Source organism: Cupressus sempervirens, chromosome 9, assembly GCF_028749045.1.
Source record: "Cupressus sempervirens isolate cs-2001-9-10 chromosome 9, ASM2874904v1, whole genome shotgun sequence".
Lineage (NCBI taxonomy): Eukaryota > Viridiplantae > Streptophyta > Pinopsida > Cupressales > Cupressaceae > Cupressus > Cupressus sempervirens.
In genome coordinates this window covers 450,720,400-450,729,008 of record NC_143126.1, presented here as the reverse complement: position 1 = coordinate 450,729,008, position 8,609 = coordinate 450,720,400, and positions in this window count along the sequence as shown.

Below are 8,609 nucleotides of genomic sequence, written 5' to 3'. Positions count from 1 at the left end.
TTTTCAAATGTTATATATTTGGGAAATAATAATTTAAATTGTAGAAAGAAATTAGAATTAACAATCACAATTAAATGTGCATCCATAATTTAGAATTTTATCTTTGTATTAGACTCTTATGAAACAAACAAATACAATGAAAGTAAGTAATTATTTTCCTTTTAACTTACATCAGGTTTATCAAATAGAGTTATTAAATAATAGTATATGTATTGTTAATTTTATATTATATATTTATCATCTCTTCATTAAGTCACCTATATGGTTCAAAGTTTTGTTGTGTGAAATGAATACCAAATTCATGAAGAATAATTGGACTATGAACTTATAAAAGATGACAAATGTATCGATTTAGTGTGAATATTAAACATTAAAATGCTAAAATATGTCAAAAATTAAATACTAATAAAATGAGATTAATAATACAATGAAAAATAAGTTTATTTAATTAATCAGTAATTAAATTGAAAAATAAAATATTAAAAACGAAAAAATATTTAAATTGTTAAGGCTAACTTTTTAATTTGCATGCAAAATAAGTACATATAAAAAATAGATCATTGGACATGAATAATGAAGCTAGAGAGCAATCAATGGTTCTTAATAAGTTGAGTCTTGAAGCTTTAGATATAATTGTAGAAAACACTTTTCTACTATGAGTAATAACTTAGATACGGATTTATACATTCTAACTAATAAGGAAATAACACAAGGGGCAATTAGTCAAAAGTTGCATCATGACTAAATTGATATAGTTAAAAACATAGAATAACTCATGGGTAAATTGACAAATCCCATAACTCCAAATTTGGTAGAGAGAATTAGTAAAGAAGCACTTGATGATTACACTAGCAGTGTGATTCATGAAAACATAAATATGGACAAAATTAACAAAGAAAGGGAACTTCTAATTAACAAAAACATGGAACTAGAGGCAAAAGAAAAATCACATCAAATCCTAGAGAAGTAATGATTGAATTAAGTCACAAGGAAAAAGGTATGGACCTAGGCATCATTTACTTATTTTAAAACATCCACTCATGATTGTGCAAAACTCCTAAGAAGAGGGGAAGGAAATCCCTTCACTAGACTTAGGGAAATGGATGCTAACGCTGAAGATTAGCCTAAAATTACTTCACTGTTTGATGTAGGGAAGGGGTAGTACCCTCCCACAACACCATGAAAATCTTATTATGGAACATTAGAGGCATAAATGCCCCTAATAAATAATGTCTCCTAAAAGATTGTATTTCTAAATATACACCAGACCTATCAATGATCCAAGTAACAAAAATAAATTTGCATGGCTTAGAAAACCTAAAAAAGAGACTAGGAATATGGGAATCCTAAGTATCCTCAAAGAGGGGCCTTTGGAAGCTAGCATCATTTGGGACCCAAGATGGGTATCCTTCAGTCCAGTTAACGGTAATAGAAATTGGATTTTAAGAATAGTCAAAAGTATTAATACAAATTAAGCTTCCTTTTAGTCAATATATATGGCCCTATACAGTGTTTTGATAAAAGATTATTATGGAACAAAAAGAAACTACCCTCAATACCATTCCAAATCAAACTTGCATTTTGGGATGTGACTTCAATACCATTATGGATCTGAGCAAGAAAAAAAAAGGAATGTATAAATTACCTATTGCATCTTGTGATCTCAATTCCTGGATAAACAAGAGCCATCATATGGAAATCAAAACAAGAGTGTTCACACGAAACGACAAGAGACAAGGATACATTAACATTGCAAAAAAACTGGATAGGTTTCTATTCAAAGGAGTTAGGGGAGGATTTCCCTTTAATCTAATGGCATAAATTTTACCTTATCCAGGTTTTGATCATTTCCCTATTCAAGTAAACATAATAGAGGACATTGGTCCTGGTAGATGTCCTTTTAAATTTCAAATAAATTTGGTTAAAAGATGAAAAGCTAGTAGGGCTCATTGGACAATGGTGGAAAGAGATCAAGGTGAAGTGTCCTAAGTTATTTTTCTTAGTCACTAAGTCAAAATCAATCAAAACAAATATGTTACCTTGGAACAAAAATAGCTTTGGAAATATATTTGAAACCAAAAACAATATCATTTTCTAATAATAAAATCATAATCAAGGAATGGACGAGGAATCACATTTAAAAGAAACAACTCTAAAAATTCAATTAGAAGACATCCTAGCTAACAAAGAATTATTTTGGATACAAAGGTCTCATGAAACATGACTAGAAGACAAAAATGCAAAATTCTTCTATAATAGTACCAAAATACACATGAACATCAATAAAATTACTAAGACTAAGGATTCCAATGGATCAATCATTGAGGACCCTAAAGCCACAATAGACTTTGCAATCAACCAATTTAATAAAATCTTAAACAACTGATAAGGTTCAAACCTAAATCATCAAGATGACATCTTAAAGAACATCCCAAGTATTATCCTAGAAAGCCAAAATAAGCTATTTAAAACTAACTATTCCAAAGATGAAATTGAAACAATAACAAAACAAATGTAACTAAACAAAGCTCCAAGACTTGATGAGTTCCCTGTTAGATTGTGGTTACTAATTAGGAAAGTACTGTACATACTTCATAAATTCTTTGGGGCTTGGGGCATCACCCTGGAAAAAAAAATTGGGCCCTATTTTATTGGGATTTTGGGTCGACTTATAATTATTAAGATAACCCTAAAGCGGTAAAAACACTTGTATAAAAGTGCTTAGGGTTAGGGATTGTTTCATAGTTGTGATGTGAAATTGCTTCTTGCAACGGTATTGACATGTAAGGGATTACATATTTTAATCAGGTTGTAATCACTGGATTGTAATAATATTCGATTTGTTGTTTAGTGGACGTAGCCCACGGATTGGGTGAACCACGTTAAATCTTGGTGTCTTTTGTTTTTTTATGTGTGATCTATTATTTTCCGATATTAGTTATATTTGCATGTAATTGTTATTTTTGTCTGTGGTTTCTTCCTAACAAGTGGTATCAAAGCGAGGTTGTTTTTTAGTTATCCTTTGTAGGAAAGTCTCATGGTTGAGTGGGAGCGATGGTAGATGAGGGTAAGTTGAGGGTTGATAGGTTTCATGGGCAGAACTTTCACTTATGGAAGATGCAAATGGAAGACTATCTTTATCAAAAGGATTTATGGAAGTTGTTGGAAGGCAAAACCAAGAATCAGGGATCTATGTCAAATGACAAATGGGATCTTTTAGATAGAAAGGTACTTGGAAGCATTTGATTATGCCTAGCACCATCAGTGGCATTTAATATTACAAAAATGAAGACGACAAAAGAATTGACGCAAACACTAGTGAAACTGTATGAAAAGCCCTTCGCTTCAAACAAGTTATTTCTCATGAAGCATTTATTTAATATGAAAATGGCAGAAGGTGGATCTATTGTAGATCATTTAAATGAGTTTAAGACTATTACTAGTCAGTTATCTTCTATGGGTATCAATTTTGATGAAGAAATTGGAGCTCTCTTAATTTTGTGTTCTTTTCCTGAAAGCTAGAATGGCTTGGTAATGGTTGTGAGTAATTATGTTCCTAGATCTCGTACCCTAAAATATGATGATGTGATTGGTGTTGTTTTCAGTGAAGAAACTTGTAGGAAAATCTCAAGTGGATCTAGATCAGGAAGTGTTTTGAATGCACAAAGTAGAAGTAGAGTGATTGAGAAAGGAAGTAATTTTAAAAATTGTGGGAAATCAAGAGGAAAGTCAAAGGGGAGGAGGTCTCAATCGAGAGGACCGAACGACTGGTGATACTATGGAAAACTAGGGCACAAAAAGAAAGATTGTTGCAATCAAAAGAAAAATGAAGGAGATAAACTAGATGGAGACAAGAAGACAAATGTTGTAAGTAAAAAATCCAAAGAGGATGCTTTGCTTCTATCTTTAGAAAGTGTTGATGATTCATGGGTTTTAGATTCTACTGCTTCATTTCATGCTACACCTCATAGAGGTTATTTCATTGATTATGTCCAAGGGGATTTTGGACTTGTTTATTTGGGGGATAATGAACCCTATCAGATTGTTGGAAAGAAAAAAGTTAAAATTAAGTTATAGAATGAAAATCATTGGCTACTACATGAGGTAAGACATGTTCCAAGGTTGAGTAGGAATTTAATTTCAGTAGGGCAACTTGGTGATGAGGGTTGTGTACTTACTTTTAATGATAAAATTGGAAGGTTTCAAAAGGTTCCCTTGTAGTAGCAAAAGGTGTGAAAGTGGGAACCTTATATCTTTGTATAGGTCATATTGTTCCTTCTACTTTAATTGTTTAAGAGAAAAATGAATGTTCAGGAACAGTTGTTGTAATTGAGCAGGGAGAACAAATAGCTACTATAAATTTTGATACAATGTTGTGACACAACAGACTTGGTCACATGAGTGAGAAAGGTATGAAAGTACTTCATTCAAAAAAAGTTTTACTGGGTCTAAAATGTATTAATATGGATTTATGTGAAAGTTAAGTGTATGAAAAACAAAAGAGAGTGAGTTTTGTGAAGATTGGGAAGGAAAACAAAAAAGAGAAATTAGAGTTTACGCATACCAATGTGTTGGGACTGGCTTAGGTATCTTCCCTTAGTGGCTCTCATTATTATGTTACATTTATTGATGTCGCAACTAAAAAAGTATGGGTTTATTTCCTTAGACAAAAATCTGATGTATTTCAAACTTTTAAGAAATGGAAATGCTTGGTTGAAAATAAGACTGGTAAGAAATTAAAATGTTTTAGATCTGATAATGGTGGTGAGTATTCCAGTCATGAATTTGAAGACTATTGCTCCACTAATGGTATTCATATACAGAAAAATGTTCCAAGGACTCCACAGAAAAATGGAGTGGCTGAACACATAAACAAGACTATATGAAGCGTGCAAGGAGCATGAGGTTACATGTTGGGTTGCCCTTACACATGTGGATGGAGGCTGTCAATACTGTTGTATATTTTATTAATAGAGGTGCCTCTACTCCTTTGGGTTGTGGTATTCTAGAGGAAGCATGGATTGGTAAGAAGGTGAGTTATTCTTCTCTCAAAACCTTCGACTGTGAAGCATTTGCTCACATAGACTCTGAAAATAGAACCAAGCTGGAAGCTAAGTCAAAGAAATGTGTATTTGTTGGATATGACATTGATGAATTTGGTTATAGGCTTTGGGATTTTGAAAATCATAAAATTGTAAGAAGCAAGGATGTCATATTCAATGAGAAAGTGTTGTACAAAGATCTGTTGTAGCAACATGAGAAGAAAGAAGATGATTATGTAGTGTTGGATGATACTCCAAAAGATGATGTTCCAGCCATTCCTCATGATGTGCAACAACTACAACAAAAAATACCACACACACAGTGACTGTTAGATAGTCAACAAGGCAAATTAGGCCTCCAGAAAGATTTTCTCCCTCCTTGTATTCAATTTTACTTACTAATGCTAGTGAACTCGAGTGTTATGATGAAGCTGTGTAGGTAGATACTAAGATTCAGTGAGAGTCTGCAATGAAAGACAAAATTGACTCTTTGTTGAAGAATAAGACATGAGATTTATGCAAGTTTCCTGTAGGTAAAAGAGCTTTACAGAATAAGTGGGTTAACAAGTTAAAAGAAGAGGATGGAGGTAAGAAAAGATTTAAGGCCAGGTTAGTTGTAAAAGGATTTGTACAGAAAAAGGGCATTGATTTTGATGAGATATTTTCTCTTGTTAAGATGACTTCTATCCATACTATTTTAAGTATTGTGGCCACTAAAGATTTGCATTTAGAGCAACTTGATGTTAAAACAACCTTTGTTCATGGTGATTTGGATGAAGAGATATATATGGCTCAACCATGGGGATTTGAGGTCAAAGGTAAGGATAACTTAGTGTGAAAATTGGAAAAAAATTTATATGGCTTAAAGCAAGCACCTCAACAATGGTATCTGAAATTTGACAGTTTTATGCATGAGCATGGATACAATAGGTGTCATTCAGATCATTATGTTTATTTTAAGAGGTTGGATGATGATAGCTACATTATTTTATGTTTATATATTGATGATATGCTTGTAGTTGAGTCTAACATGGATCATATTAAGGGGCTAAAATGCCAGTTAACACATGCATTTGCTATGAATGATTTGGGGGTAGCTAAACAAATCCTTGGTATGAAGATTTGTAGAGATAGGAAGAACAGAAAATTGACAATATCTTAGTTTGATTATGTTGAGAAGGTGTTGCAACATTTCTCTATGGAGAATGCTAAAGTTGTCAGCACACCTTTACCTAGTCATTTGAAGTTGACTAAGGAGATGTGTCCCAAGACACAAGAAGAGGATGATAAGATGTCCAAGGTACCCTATGCTTCAGCTATAGGAAGCTTGATGTATGCTATGGTATGTAAAAGGCTAGATATTGCACATGCATCGAGAGTCGTTAATAGGTATATGATTCATCTAGGAATTGAGCATTGGCATGCAGTCAAATGGATTCTTAGATATTTGCAAGGAACATCCAATAAGTGTTTACACTTTGGGGGCTCTACTCCTAATTTATAGGGCTATGTTGACTCAGATTTTGTAGGGGATATTCATACTAGGCGGACTACTATAGGTTATGTCTTTACTGTTAGTGGGGCAGCCATGAGCTGGGTTTCTAGGTTACAGAAGGTTAATGCTTTATCCACTACAGAGGCAGAGTATGTAGCTGCTACGGAGACAACCAAGGAGATGATATGGCTTCATTTCTTCTTGGAAGAATTGGGACACCCTCAAAAGGATAATTATTTGTTTATAGATAGTCAGAGTGTCATTCAACTTGCAAAGAATTTAGCTCTGCATTCAAAGACCAAACACATACAGTTTCAGTACCATTTCATTCAGTCAGTTTTGGAGGATGGACAATTAAAGATGGACAAGATACATATAGATGACAATCCAGTAGATATGTCTACAAAGGTAGTAACAAGGGAGAAGTTGAACTCCTCTTTAGCTTCGGTTGGTCTTCTAGACTGAGCATGAATAAAAGAACAACACAGTCCAGGGTGATTTGATCTAGTGGGAGTCTCATGGAGTAGCGGCATAGCTATAGGATCAGTGTCCAAGTGGGAGATTGTTGTTTAGTGTGGAGCCTGATTAGTCCCTAAGTGGGAGATTCTTAGGTTGTAGTGACTAATCAGAAAAGTATTGTACATGTAATTATCAATTATAACCCTAAAGCAGTAAAAATACTTGTATAAAAGTGCTTAGGGTTAGGGATTATTTCATAGTTGTGATGCAAAATTGCTTCTTGTGGCGGTTTTGAGCTGTAAGGGATTATAGATTGTAATCAGGTTGTAATCATTGGATTGCAATAATATCATCCACTTGTTGTTTGGTGGACGTAGCTCAGGGATTGGGTGAACCGCGCTACTCTTGGTGTCTTGTGTTCTTTTCTGTGTGATCTATTATTTTTTGATATTGGTTATATATTCATGTAATTGTAATTTCTATCTATGGTTTATTCCTAACATTCCCTATCGATTTCTTCCAAAAATATTGGCATTTTTTAGGAGATGAAGTCGTAGAAGCTCTAAAAGGGGTCAAGAACATTGGAAATATACTACAAGAAGTTGTACAATCTTAAAATGAAAGCACCCATTATTTAAGACCTTTTAATATCCATCTTTTACTAACATTATAGACCATGGATGGATTTGTGCTCAATCATCTCTTTCTCATATTTTCCATGTATCTTTCATGTTCGTTAATGTAGATTCTGAGACCTCAGGGATAGCTCCTTGTGGACCAACCCTGGAATAGGTCAACCCAGGTCAACCTCTTCTAAAAAAGTTGTCTTGGGTTTACCTCTTCTAGAGTAGGTCGACCTAGGCTGACCTGTTAACTAGGTATTTTTAGTCCCAGTGCTAGTTCTGTCCCATGGTTGTTAATTGTAGAATCGAGTAACCTCATTGGCTTGCTTTATTTCTATACCCAATTAAGTTGTATTAAGGAATCTAGGCAACTTATTTTCACATCATGAGACACCCATCAATCATAAGACATCAAGAGAATGAGCTATAAGGAATTCACACATTCAAGGAAGTGGATTTTTATCAAACATTCAAGACATTCAAAGACTCAAGGATCCTTTTTGAACAATTCATCTTCAAGATCTAGTGGTTTTTTTGGTCATCAAGGGAGGAGATCTACATTGAGGTATTCATCATCTTCTTCATTGAGGTATTCATCATCTTCTTCATTGATGCACATTTACATCCATGACTCCATGATGTGGTTTTGGTAGATTCAATGCATTTGTGGAGATTTCCTACATTCTTCATTGCAAATTTTACATCTACAACACACAAGTATTGCAAATCCTTATTGACAAGGGTTCTTATAGGCAAGATGATTACTTACATTTTTCTTTCTTTCCTTACATATTTTGCATTTCAATTTCAAAGTTGATTCCCCAATTAAGGGCTTGACCAAGGAAAATCCTCATCCCCCCAAAATAAAAACTAAGTTTTACTATGTGTAAGGGAAGGATAGCCAAATTGCAACCACAAATATGCAAACTTCTCACCAAAACACTTCCAAAGAAGTTGGGTTGACTTTTCTACTTTGTCCTAGGAACATCC